We start from the raw sequence: 14,385 nt of genomic DNA on the forward strand, positions 1-14,385 counted from the left end.
AATTATATTTTCTACAATCGATTTGAGAAATTAATAATCACATCAAAAAGATCGAATTGCCAGAAAATCGTACCCAGTCGCGATCACCAGTTTCGATCGAAATGTCTCCTCGATGACGCATGGCGGTACGAAGTTTTATCTAGTTAGCAGAGAAAAATTTTAAAATCAAGTGTCTCTTCACGTGGAAATTGGATTTTGTGATTCCCAAGCTAATAATCTCGATGTACTGGTAAAAACTGGTGTTCATTGAAACGTATTCGCGCAAACACGGTTCGTATAGCATCGCGGGATTTTTAATAATACTCCAACATGCGTTTATATACACGATTATAAGGATGGCCATTAGAAACGTTTACATGCGTATTTCTCTTAGTTTATTACGATTATTAAATATCGCACACAAGATCGATACCTTCTGATTACGTTTAACTAATAATATTTCCACGTCAGATAAGAGCAAACCTGTCATCACTTGTTTACGACAAGCACTTACCGCAAGTCCTTCGGGAACCGATGAAAATCAGCAGCTGCATAAAACTCGAACCGAAGTGTACCACTGCGCACATTATCCGCGCTCACATCCAAAATCAACCTAACGTGGAACAGAAGACACTCACTGGTATCGTTGTTCACTCTCCGAAGCACGAGGACCGAATAACCGCTGTCATTCTCTGCGCGTTCCCGATTTCTACCCGAATTAACGGCTAATCCGTCGGAAAGGATCACTTTGTGACGTACGCAAACAAATACCCGCGTAATAACGAACGACGTCGACCGTCGACGAGGAAAGTCACGGAAAAACCCAACAAAACGAACACAGTTCATTAGAGGTAAACAAACGCAGACTTCGAGAACCGCGGTCCGAGTAACGGTCCATGGAGGCAGGCACACCGACGCGACTGGATTGTCAGACAGCAGAGCCATCTTGCGAGGGATCGAGCCTGATCGAGGGATCACGGAAACTGGTGGAGGGGGGATCCGCGCGTAACAAAGAAACGAACGAAAGGTATGGGTCTGTTCGAGGGCCTCGTCCCTTCCTCGAATTCCTCGGCCAAGGATCTGTTTGTTTATTTAATTTACGGGTAACGCGCTCTGTGACACTATAAACACGTTTATACGATTTTAATGTAGATTTTAAATGTCTATTGAAGAAGTTCGTCTAAATTAATCGATGGATTTGATGCTTCCAAACAAATGTGAAGATCCCCTAAAATTTCGCCTTAATAAAAATATATATATGGACGAAAGACGTCCACCATGGTCATCCCAGGCATCATAGAGACCCAAAACTATCTAATTTAAGTCCACTAAACCGTAATCGGATTTTCAAAGAAACACAATGGGATAATATTATCTACTCCCCTATAGAGAGCTAATTTCCAGAAGAATCTTGCTTACATCAATGCCTGCGGATCGGTTAAATACGCGAAATGCCGGTCATTCCACGGATCTTGTTCGATCGTATCGGAACAACCACATCGCAGATAACCATGGACGTCACCATTCAGATATTCGGCTCCGCGGATATCCGGGTACTCGAGGTCTCGCCTAAGTATCGTTCTCGAGATGATCGGCTAACCGTTCCGCTCGGCTCGCGAACGTCGAAGCAAAAGCGAAGCGGAAGTTAATCGACGGGAATCCCCTTTTTATCGGCTCAGAGCATTTTGTTCAGCGCGGGATGAAATCATTTAAAGAAACGACGACGGCCAGGATTCCCAGTTATCGATGGAATTTCGCTTTTCGAGCGGGCTACGGTTACAAGGAAAAAAAAAAAACCTTTGAGGAATCGAGCAACCGTTCGCGGAGATCGAATAAAACCGGGGGACGAGAGGGTGCCGCGCGGGGGTGGATAGAGATCGGGGTCGGGGCCAGTACATACGTAGACTTTAAAAGAGAAAAGCCGTGGAAAATGGAAGACCCGAGAGATCGATGGGTGCCAGAAAAATGTGCACCGAAATTTATATAACGAGGAATTCCATTATGCCAGGCTCGATACCCTTGGAGCTAACGGCGATGGCGATGGTGCTAGTATCGGAATATCGAACGGCGTGCTTCATCGACCGAGATAAGATCCGTTTACATTTCGAACCTGCACCCACACCTTTTCCTCGTCTTGCCGGGCCACTTCCCCCCCGTCGTGGTCGCGCATGAATCACGATATCGTCTCGTAATTTAACTGAAAACCAATTTTTCGTTTCGCCAGCGCCCCTCGTCGTTCGTCCTTATAGCGGATCTAGCCGTTGTCCGCTGGATCCGCCGTTTCACGAGATAATGGAGGACCCCTAGACGGTCAAGATAGAACAATGAATAATGCGGCGCAGAGCAGATTCGAGCGGCGTAGAGTAACGTTTAGAAGCCGATTTTAGATGGAGAAGAATGGGGAGGGGGAGCGAAATCTCGGCTCGTTGTTTTGTGCACGATAAACGCGGAGGGAGGAAGGGGGACAAGGCTGGCACGCCGGAAATGTACCGTCCATAGGATGCTGATGAAAACCCCGTCAGGCTGAAAGGGAAGGAAGAACGACCGTGTTACGGTACCGTGAAGAGTATTGACCGAACAATTACCGACCTATTTGAATTAAATGCTCCGCGAGATTTCTGCTCGTCCAGCATCCAAATTAGAGCACTCTCGGGGACACTCGGCGGGGGCTCGAATTAGAACAAAGATGCATGACAAATGCCGGGCAAGAGGCGATGATGGGGGTCGCGAAACACGTTTATTTATCTGTCTGCGTTCGAGGTCTTGGAAACTTGGAAATTCGTTTTGTTTGTAATAACTATTGTAGCGGTGATTTGTGTGTGTGTAGGGTGGGAGGTGAAAAGTGCAAGTTATCGGTGAACAACTACATAGTGTTACAATTAAAAACACACTCGTCTACAGTAACCGTAGAAATCTCACTCTCAGATGAGAACGGAGTCTATATTTATAGGTACCACTGTTTATCAAGGCAAAAATGTAGACAGGAGCAATTTGGACAAACGAATGCCACCGTTTCAAGACGATCTAACGAAACAATTAGAATTCCACAGCAACGGGAGGAATGCCGAACGTCTGGGAGCGATAGATTAAACGGAACACGGCTGGGGACGGATCAAATACCGTGCGAATTTGTTGAATTTTCAATGAGGCGGTGTGCATTCCGATTCTTTCGGGATTTCGTTATCGTCGAACCGCCTGGTTCGACAGATGCATGCCGGAATATAGACGGTAACAGCGTCGGATTGAATTTTAACTCGGATCGCCCAGTCGCCGCGCGGAATTTTCCTTCTCCCGTCATTGAAACTAGTTTTCAAACCCCGAGAAGCTCTATGTCACTTTTAATTAGAAGCGAGTACACTGTCGCGTTTGCGCCTGCCTTTCGCACCACGACCTTACCCACGCCTCTACGTATTTTATCGATAAATAACTTAGTTCTCGCGACTGTGCTTGTCGATGCGGGCAACATGTACCCCGGGTGCATTTCGAGTTTCGAGGGAAAAGTCTGTGACCCAAATATTGAAACTTTTCCTGGAGAATAAAGCGGTTGGAAACGCTTGATTTTCTCGCGTTTCTTTCCACCAGGTTGTTTCGAGGAGCAAGTGGAACGGAGCACGAACAACCTGGCGAACATATTAGAAGGAGTTCTTGCATTTGCATGAAAAATATACAGGGCAAATATATATAGCATATATAAAGCAATCACTGATCCAGATCACCGACTGCCGCCCAACGCGATTTTCTCACCCGTTTAATCTGTCGTCTATAATTAACAACTATATAAACACAATGGCTAAGTCGTATTTAACCGGAACTGAATTTTCGATGGCCCCACCCGTTAATATCGGACGAGTTTAAATTCATATTACGATAATCCCCTATCGTATATAATTTTCGTTTGCGTACACGATTCCGGGAGCAGCTAATTTATGCGGCCGCTGCAGATTCAACCGATTTCAATCAAAAGGGGAATACTTAATCCAGTATTAGCCTCGTGAGCCGCTATAGCATCGCGAGCTCGTATTTTCTATCGGCGCTTGCGGCACGTACTCGCGTCACATCGATTATCACGGTCAGATGTAATAATAATAATGCCTGCTGCCGGTTTGCGAACAACGCGGAAGCATATCTGGAAACAAATTTATGATGTCAGGGATTGTTTGATGTGTACGGGCATACTGACAAATACGATGGAATAAATTGATTCGGCGCGACGATTATTATTAGTGGTAAGTAGTTAATTTCGTTAATGACCATTCCATTTTTTATGTTAGTGGGATATAAGAATATATATATGTTGAGAGTTTTGCCAGGGAATTGTGTAGAGTTAAGCAGACTGCATTACACTTATAACAAACATATATTTAAAGGATAAAGGGATATAAAATACTATATATACGTTACATACAAAACGGCAGAATGCTGCATAGAGGGTTCACATCGCAATAGGAAGTACATGAAAGGAGGCCCGGAATTCGAACATTATTCTAACAATACAGAACCCGAATTCTTGTGGCAATTTCTTTTTGTCCTTCATAAATTCGGCAACCGCGAACACGTTGATTGGTTACGTTGATGGATGAATATCCTTTTGTTCGTAGAAGTAAGTTTCTAGCGAGCACGTCAAAGCGCACGGTTCATCAAGCATTCCGCGCGGCGGCGATAAATTGTATAAACGTCGAACAATATAATAGAAATTTCTCGTTCCCAAGCAGTTACGAAACGGTTCGCGCGGCGATTCGTATGGGACGAAAACGAACGGTGACACGCTTTCAGGACACGCACGTTAATTTTAAATAGACCCGCGAAAATTGATGTGTACACGGACGACGTGCGTGGAGCGTGCAATCCTCTGAACGATTTAAATAATTCGTATAACATTGGCTGTCTTGCGAGAGACGAAAAGAGAACAATAGAGGAACGTCAAGGATAAAGGTTTCTTGGTTATTTCATGAGTAATAAATTACCAAGCATGATCACTGCTTTGTGGTCACTGATTCCAAATCTGAACTCGAAATCTCGAAATTCAAAATACGAAAAGTGATTCGATTTAGATAAACTTGGTATACAGAGGTATTTGAGGTTGCTAAAATGTCGAGGTATGGCGACCACAGCCGTAGATGCATATATCAAACACATAGCTAGCTCACTATTTTCATTCCACCTGCACGACGAGTCTAAAATCAAATCCGCTCCCCTCTTCCATTAAACAAAGAGAAGGAACGATCGGTATTTCGCTAGATTTAATTGAAGCATGAAAATTATTCCGGATCGAGTCCGAAATTGAATCGAACGCAATTTAATTCCGGCTCAGGTAATCGGTCGAATTCTGCGACCGAATTTCGCTGTTCCGCCGTAGTGCGTGAGGATTTAGATTTGAAGGGTTACACATTATATACCGTCTATTGAGAAATTTGTATTTCGATGAGAGTTAATAACATTTCCTGAATGCTGGTTTTAGAAAGTATTACTTACAACATTCAGTCAATTTTCATTACGAAATTAATGTACATCAACTTAAAATTGATAATTCTAACTCTGATATTGTTTAAGTACATAACATAGACACGATTTGTACGGATACCCGCTTTCGTAATCGTATTTTACAGTCCAGTTCATGAAAAACGTAAGGGATTAATTTTATGAATATAATTTCGTTCCAAAGCGGATGTCAAACTGTTATTCGTAACTTAAGCTCTAACGGGGCGAAGCAAGTGCTCGTACAACTCCCCGTCTATCAATACAACTTCCACGAAGTTCCCGTGACACTCGTAAAATTATCAAACTAAATATTCCACTGGGAATATTCTAGTCAACCCGAAAACACCACGCAGGACGACAAACCTCCCTCCTAGAATGTTTTGGCCTGAATTTCGCGTTTTATCACACGGATCGTTTCTCAAAGGACCCGTGACATTTCGAAATTGAGACCTACTCGTCGGAGTGATGATGAAAAAAAAATAGCAAAGCTCATGCGAACACAGCACCGGAAACACTCCGCTTCCAAGCCGTGCAATTTCAAATTTATTAAAAAAAAATTTTGAAAAAAACCCACTCCTCGGCTAATTAGTAGGCGTACAAGCGTGACTTTGCGGCCACGTTTTCTGAGTGATTTTTTTAATTCCATCCGTTTACCACCGCTACCAAGAAAACCCAACAAACGTTTTTCCTACAGTTCCAAGGAAATGCGAAAATGATTGTACGCCGCATTGCTCGAACAAAAACGTTCACGAGTGTGTAGATTATTAGGACGATGAACGTCATTGTAAAATCACCGAAATGGTTGTTTTCCTTTCGTGGTCAACCTTTTCTGGTTCTATTTACGTGTCAAAAGTTTTACAAGTGGAATTAACACGTGTCTTGGACAATCAATCGTTTCGAGTAGTTGATTCATTATTTCTAGAGAATATATAGAACATATACGTTCATGTAATTAATACTTTTATTTCATCTATATGGCTTCGTATGATTTAATGTGAACTTTATACATTTGCAGAACACCGTCGAGTGATAAGGCACTTCTCGCGACACGGAAGTCCTACGAGCCTCCAGAATCAAAACATATCCCGTCACTCTCGTCTACCACGTTCGCATGATCCGATTTACGTTGAAGTTATAACATCAATATTATAACTACCGTCGTTGGATGCCGTGTAAACGTTATTTCACGGTGAAGTTATTGCATCGCTGCAGTAACCCAAAGGTGTTTCACAAAGAGGTTTAGGTTACTATGTCAACGTTTAAACGACGTGTAAACGATAACTGTGTTGGGCATGGCAATAACAGTAATATCGAACAAGAATAAAATAAGAATTTCAAGGTGGTGAGTTCAAAAAATATATTTTTTGACGTCTTTACACGTCACTGTGCTTGGACATTGATGAATGTTATATTCATGAATGTTACATTCTCCACTCGAATTTATATGTCTATCAGCCAGCTCAGAAGACAGGCCTAACTTCGTCCTGTACGTTTCGAGAGACAAAGGTAGTCAAGCGACGGATACAATCGATCGTAGCTATCCACTTTTGATCTATCCCATCCGGTCGATGGGATCGCGGTCTCTCGATACGCTTTTCCGCGACGAACAATAAAGTTGACGGGGTCGAAATGGCGGGCACACGAAACGGCGCGTGTGTGCGCGTAGCGTTCACGTGCACGGCCATTACCATGGAAAATACCTTTCCATAAAACGAAGCGTGACAGCATTTCGAGGTACGAGCGCGTCCGTAATAATAGTCGCCCATGGCGTATATGTCGGGTAATCCGATTGATCGAGCGTTAAAGCGCGTTATTATCGCCTTACACATTCCATGCTGTGCCGTTGCACCCCCTCAGACTTGTCGTGTCGGCCGCAGTATCCGGGGTGCGTGAGCGTGCACGTACCGTGCCACGGACACGGCACTCGATCCTGCGACCTCCGTCACCCTTGTCCTGTTCTCTGTGTCTGTCCTCGACGTATCCGCGAGCAATTATGTCTACGTTGTCCCGCGTGTGTGCGTCGAGTGGTTAGGGTAGCGCTGCAAGGGGGATGATCAGGCTTTTTTCCAGGCTCCATCGGAGGGAAACATTAATTTTTCCATTATACCTGCTGGAACTGGTGCTGGAACGGACCACTGTCCACGAGGACGTTTATACAGGTTCTAGTTAATCCATCCATTGATGGCAGTGGTATCCTGGGTGCTAGTGTTAAAGAAAATATTGAGAGGAAGGCAGAACTTCGGAGCTGAAAATTTCTGCTATAATAGAGGTTTCTATGACTCGTAACTAAAGAATAAATATTTCTCTAAAGAAGTATGTATACTTGCTACAAATGAAGTTTTCACGTTATATTTTAATCTAGAGAACGATACGAATTTGTTAAAATAACTAAAATAACTATTTTGTACCCTAACTACACGGCTTCATAACGTACTAACGTATTACATTTTGCATATTTTTACATATTTTAAATATTTTGCATATTCTGCGTACACTCGTGATACGTTCATTATTTAACAAAATTTAATCATGCAACATTCATTATCTACTTGGAAATGAGATATTTTGTCGTGCATTAATACCGTTCGCAATGAAAACATTAATAAGTATACAAGAATAATTACGTCAGGCAGGTGCAGACACTTTTTCCTGGAAAAAGTTTCCTTTTCCTGTTTGCACCTGTCTGACCGCTTTTATTCTTGCGTACTTTTTTTATGAGCTACAGGTGGATAAATTTTAAAATTATCTTTGTGCAATATTAATGTACAGCATGTTTATTCATTCCGAGTATTCTCAGCCGGTCTCAGCGATGATGTGTAATTTTCTTTCGCCGTGCACTGAAATTCGTCAAACAAGACACCTGTTTACATGAACAATGTGTGCTCAATTAAAGATTGACCAGTTATCGACGATTCGTTAAACGAACGTTTAACACGCAAGGGAGCGGACATGTTAGCTCTGAAACGGTGGTAAAAAGCTATTGTCTGTTTCAGAAATGAGAGTGATTTGTTTCAATTGTGCGCAGTTGGGAATATAAATGGTTGCTAATCAGCCGAGTGTTATTGAATTGATTATACACGATTGTTGCAAAATTTTCCTTTATTCTAACAATCGAGTGTTTATTTTGCTTTCGTTTGCAGTAACGATTGTAACTTCAAAAACAGAGCAATTTGGCATCGTTTGACAGAGCGCCACGAAGATGAGGACAAAGTGTTTATTCACGGACTAGTACATTCCTTATTCATTAGATACATACTTTGCACTGGAACGTTTCAGATTTAAAAATACGTTTATGATTTTCACGTTGCAATAACAACAATTCGACCCAAATAAAAATGTACTCCAATAGCCTGTACTTCTTCGATGAAAACATAAAAATAGAGGAACTTGATATGGTTGATGGTTTCGGAGATAAAAATTCATTTTTGCCATTGCACGAAAATCGAGAAAAATCGTGCGTTTTAACATTTTGTATTTTTCAAATAAATCCGAAACCAACGAAATGATGACTAGAATCACCACTCGTTTTCACGTGAACTGGAATATGTTCCCATTTATACAAAATCATTGACCTCGAATATAGAAAGCGATGAATTTATTGTGGAAAGATTTTCATATCTATATTTCTTTCAAGGATTGATTTTAGCAGAGTTGATAACGATCCAATTGCGATAGCAAATTATTGATTTTGTTCCTTGGCTTTGATACTTTCGTTATCAGAAAGAAAAAGTAATGAGTGCGCGAATTGTTAAATTTGCCCGTGCGTTTGGGCGATTCCATGGTTTGATCCCTCTCCAAGTAATCCTGGCAGATATCAAGCGATCTGCCACGCCACTCGTAAACTGTTCTCCGTTTACGGGGTCGGCTTAACAATTCCGATTCGCGGCGTCATACCCCGCGGATAACGAGTCCTTGTATCCTGCGTGTGATCGCGAGTCGTAAATTAGGCTACTCGCTTGGTGGACGCGCGTTTGCGCGATTTTGGTAGCGAGTATACACAAATAAAATAATATAACGCCATACAATCAGCCTACACTAAATTGAGCTAAAAGTAGTTACCCATTCGCATGCCTGAGAGGTGTACTTAGACTACAATGTCAAACTTTGCCCACGTCTGGGAGTATTTGTACCGCCAAAGGGTTAATATACCCCCGCATAGAGGTCCTACCCTCGCACGCATAGACGTACGGCCTCGCCGCGAGATTCCAAACGCGAACCCTTCCGACTTTCCGTAATTGCAACGAGTGGCAAAATAGTTTCTCTTCTCCGCCCACGTCCGCCAACTCTTCGCCGAAAGCTGCGCGCGTTTCGTTTCCCAAGCGCCAAGCCTTTTCCTCCCTCCCTCCTCTCTATCCGGCTAAAATCGAGTTACCTGTCGGCGTCGATCGAAGTGTACCCGCCGACGATTGTGTGTGCCCCTCTCCCAGCCTTACCTGGCCGTTTAATGCGGCCAATGAAATTTCAGGGACGTAATTGTCGCGGTAATTAGATAATTGTGTAGCAGACTTTACGATCGGTCGTCGGTGAATTCGTAACGAAATAATCGCCCCTATAAAAGCCCGTGGCCGTAAATGCATTTACGTGGCTGGCGTCGGGGGAGAAGAGTTTTCCTCGGTGTCGAACGGTTCTTACATTGTTCCACGAGGCTGGTCCGCTTGAAACCGAGAACGAGGAAGTCGTTCCGCCGAGTGGATTGGTCAGGCTACGATTGATTGAATTCGTTTGCTTTGGCAAACGAGGCCCCCGCGCCCACACGATCCGACAATTTCCGGGCGCGGTGTTTTTATCAAGTCGGTGGCGCTAGTTAAACTCTGGCACCCGCGTTCTCGCCCGTTTCTTTTCCAGTTCCGGGATACCGTGTATCGCGGCCAGTCATCAGCCAATTTTCCGCGAGAAGAATTCATTTATGTATCGGGAACTTGGCTGCTGTGCGTGGGAGAGGATTAACTTCACCCTTCCTCGACTATCTTAGTCTCGCTGCTGCTGGGTTTGGTTTCTGTGTAGTTGGTATTTTTATTGTTTTTCATTTTCAGAAAATTTGGAGAAATGCAGACCACCTTATCTTCACTACTTTCAGTATTCATGATTCTTCTTTATATATTTTTCATTTTTCACAAAAAAGATTCATATTTCTCTCGTTCGATCATAACATATAGAAGCTAATTATTCTCGGGGCACATTTAATCGCTTGTATAAATATTGTGAGATGAAGCGCTAATTAATGAATGAAAAGTGAAATAATCGCGTGGCGTTTAAGTACGATGGTTATTCCGTCGGATATCCTGCGAACCAAACGGTGCCGAATTATCTCGAATAAATGCAGATCAACGGAGAACAAATTAATATCTATACATAAGAAGACATTACTTCAGATAAGAAGAGTTTCAATCGAGCTTCGTGAAACGAAAAATATTGTTGCACTCTACAAACAATGCGCGCTCACGTTCTGCAAGTTCAATCCTCAAAATGCATACCTAATCCCTCAAGAATTAATTTCTAGAGAATCGTCACTACTCTAAGATATCACGAGCCAAATGCAACAATTTGCATGAAACGTTTCCTATTATCTTTAATCTCGTCTTATTTGATTCTTCCTGATTGAAGTGCTTTTCAATTTCAACGAGGGAAGAGATTTCTTTGTTGAATTGAAATAAAAAAAGGAAAAAGTAAAAAGAAAAAGGAAAGGAAAACCCTCAAAGCGTAGATCGTACCAAAGAGTTGCCGAGACCACGAGGAAAGCGAAGCCTCTGAAGACAACACTGCTCTAGTATACGCAGAAGCGTACAAAGAAACGGTTCTCGACCATTTTCTTACCGTGAGCGTTATGTATGGAAGGCTTTGAAAAATCGCTCGACCGCGAGAACAAAGCGCCGGAAATTAATTCTTGGACCCCGGGTCGGCTGGCAACGTCGTCGATCGAATTCAATGAAACGCCGCGGTCGAGCCAGATTCCGCTATCCTAATTTCGCGAGAACAGCGTAAAGAGCCAAAAGGGGATATTTACGTGCCCTCTCTGCGGCAGCCGCGCCAGGAAACACGCGGTTGCGCTTCCACCCCCGCGACGAGAGTTTAGAGCGTGGAGGGGAAGGCTACCTGAGTGTAATGTTTCATGCTTGACATTGCTACCGGTAACGTAATCTGCCATCGTGGAACGGAAAAACGGGCCAACCGTTGGACGTCGAACAGGAAAGCGTAAAGGGGGCAGAAGAGAGATAGCGGAACAGAATCGAGCTAACCGATGTACGTCTGAAAACGTATGAGTCCGCGTAAACGAAGAACCATTAATCAAAATCCGACCCCCGGTGTCGTTCGGTATCATTGAAATCAGAACAAACGCGTCCCACGTGCACGAGTTCCCATATTAAATGTGGATATATCACGCCACGGACGGAGAATCGGGCGCGTTTCGTTGTTCGAGATCTCCGTGAACGACGATACAAGGGTGGAGGATGCGATAGGGATGTTTCTGGTGTCCTAATGCGTTTGAAAAATAATTACAACGATTTCGTCGAGGAAAATGTTATATTCTCTCGACGAACGAATTTTAAATGGATCTTTGGTTTGTTTTACATGCAATACGCATCCGATACTTACAAACTAAAGCAATCTTCATTTATAAATCAATTTTTGTGTATAAATATACTGTCTCATTTTAATATTTTTTGTACATTTTTTTCATTCTGAAAGTTTAAATTATTATTGGGCTCTCAAATGACGGTAATTTTTATGATACCATCAATTGAGTTAAATCTACACGTTTGTGCATAAATATCTGAACACCTACAGTGTTATTACTGTAAATAGATATTTTTTATATACAGACTTTATTAAATTTATTAACACGCTAAGTCAATCAATAGACAGATAAACGAGGTGTATTTAACAGTGTTCCGCAACGAGTAGTAAATACAATGAAATGAAAATGCTCCCGCGTGTGAAACAACGCTGAAAACGTGGAATGAACTTTTTTCGTGCGGTGCTTCGTTATCAAGGAAATTGATATCGAAACCGCTGGGACCGCGCACGCGATTTATTAAAATGCGGTTTAACGAATCTGGCTGTAGATGTCTATTACGTTTCTATGTTTGGGATTGTTTGTAACGGGAAACATTATTTTTCTGCATTAACTACTGCACGTGTTTTGCCTTTAAACGCGACAGAGAAGTGTAGAGTGATTTATAATGTCAAGTATCGTCGCTGAAGAGCGCGTTTAGCGCGAAAACAGAACAACTTTCTGCCTGAGTTATTAGTACCATCTGAAAATAACTGTATAGCTTGTATGTTGTAGGAATCTGTTGCACCATTTAAATTACATTTTTCATTTTATTATGTTACGAACTAACAACATAAAATCCAAGTATTCAGGTTGTTTCCTATCCGAAATTTCCTTTCGTTCGATAAATCAAGGGGAAGAACACACTCGGAAACCAACCTCAGATTTTTCTGAAGTATTCCCATCGATGGAACTTCGAGGAAATTTATAAATGCTTTCCTTTTCAAATTCGCAGACGAGGAGGTTACGCAAAGTCGGAATTAGTCGGAGCAGCGTGCGTCGAAAATATTTTTCGACGGCCAGAGGGAACGGTTCTCCGTCGTTGTAAGTAATTTAGACGAAGGAGTCAGCATTTCTTTGCTATCCCCGTGAATACGTTTCTCGTTAGCGCATCGGAATGTATAATGACGGGAAACGGGGAATCGATATCAGATGCGAAATGAAGGAATACCTTCTTACTTAATGAGCAAATACTTCTCGCGAATAATTATTCGGGCGTTCCCGTTTCGTTTTTTTCTCTTCGCCCCCGTCCGCCATGGCGATATGTATTCGTCGATGCGCGCTGGACGATTCGAATAATCGGAATTCGAGGACCGACCGTTCCCGTGCGCGTATTTTATTTAAATTGCCGATAACGCGCGCACTGTGATCGACGTGTAGAGGCCCGGAAGCAACGAATGTGAGAGATAAATGAAAAAGCCGTGTCAGCGAATCTATTACGCCATTTCGGCGAAATGAGACTCTATTTAAGGAATACGACGATCGGTCGAACACGTTTGGGGCTTACTCGGCTGCTGATGAATCTTTGTATCTCACAGGTCAGAGGGAGAATAATGGATAACAAACAAAATCAATAGGAATGGGGGATGTAATTGTTACCTAGTATAAGATTGCTATTTTTAAGCTATTCTTCGCGCATTTTTGTACAATTGCTACATTGAATGGTAGTCAATCAATTCGAACACGTTTTCTCTGCATGTGCATTATGCGTTAACGGTGGAGAAGACGAGATTTCTATGGAAAAAAAAATACGTCCCGTGCATGTATCGCGTTTATATGTTTACGAGTGGAAGCCTCGACGCGTGTATAAAACCATTCGGAATTATTGATCGATATTGCGTAACGCACACGTACGCATAGAATAACCATTTATACTGTAAAACTGATATTTCTGAAGAATGAACGCATTGCTCGCTCGCTTCGCGAGGTTTCCTTGCATCGGAGCAATACTTAAATGATTTATTTTCCACCGAGAGAAAGAAACCATATTTCGATATTAAGGCTATTGTAAGCGATATGCAAAACAGGATTATACGCGAATCTAAAATACGGAGGGTATTTATTAAGTAGGATGAGTGATACAGATATTTATATACTGGCACGCACGTGTACTTTAAGTTTGCCAATTAATTCAAGTGCTATAGCATGAGGGTAGCCACTGCGATTGTGAATAAATATTCGTAACAAAAATATCTCAATGATATTTCAACAGAGCGAACAACAAAGGTAGTTGTAACAAAAAAGTGAACTGTTTAGTACGAAAGTAGTATGACCACATTTAACTTTGTTCCATAATGAGAGGACAAATATATATATGTATAATTTTACAGTAAATGTTCAGGCTAACCACGTTTTTTCTATCGGACAAACTTTCT

General features: G+C 42.3%; 2 protein-coding genes across 9 annotated transcripts in view; both read right to left on the reverse strand.

Moving 5' to 3' along the window:
- The window catches only part of LOC128888228 (endocuticle structural glycoprotein SgAbd-2-like), a 469,661-nt gene that overhangs the window by 144,676 nt on the left and 310,600 nt on the right, over nucleotides 1–14,385 (reverse strand). The window lies entirely within an intron of this gene.
- LOC128888209 (leucine-rich repeat-containing protein 4C-like) overlaps nucleotides 1–14,385 on the reverse strand; it is a 261,312-nt gene that overhangs the window by 111,734 nt on the left and 135,193 nt on the right. The window contains exon 1 of one of the 8 annotated variants that reach the window (XM_054144903.1): nucleotides 494–1,194. The exons of the other annotated variants lie outside the window; for them this stretch is intronic. The gene's annotated coding sequence lies outside the window, so the exon portion shown is untranslated. Of the gene's footprint in view, nucleotides 1–493; nucleotides 1,195–14,385 lie in introns of those variants that run through there. 8 annotated transcript variants of the gene reach the window in all.

This window comes from Hylaeus anthracinus, unplaced genomic scaffold (genome assembly GCF_026225885.1).
Source record: "Hylaeus anthracinus isolate JK02 unplaced genomic scaffold, UHH_iyHylAnth1.0_haploid 11989, whole genome shotgun sequence".
Classification (NCBI taxonomy): Eukaryota; Metazoa; Arthropoda; class Insecta; order Hymenoptera; family Colletidae; genus Hylaeus; species Hylaeus anthracinus.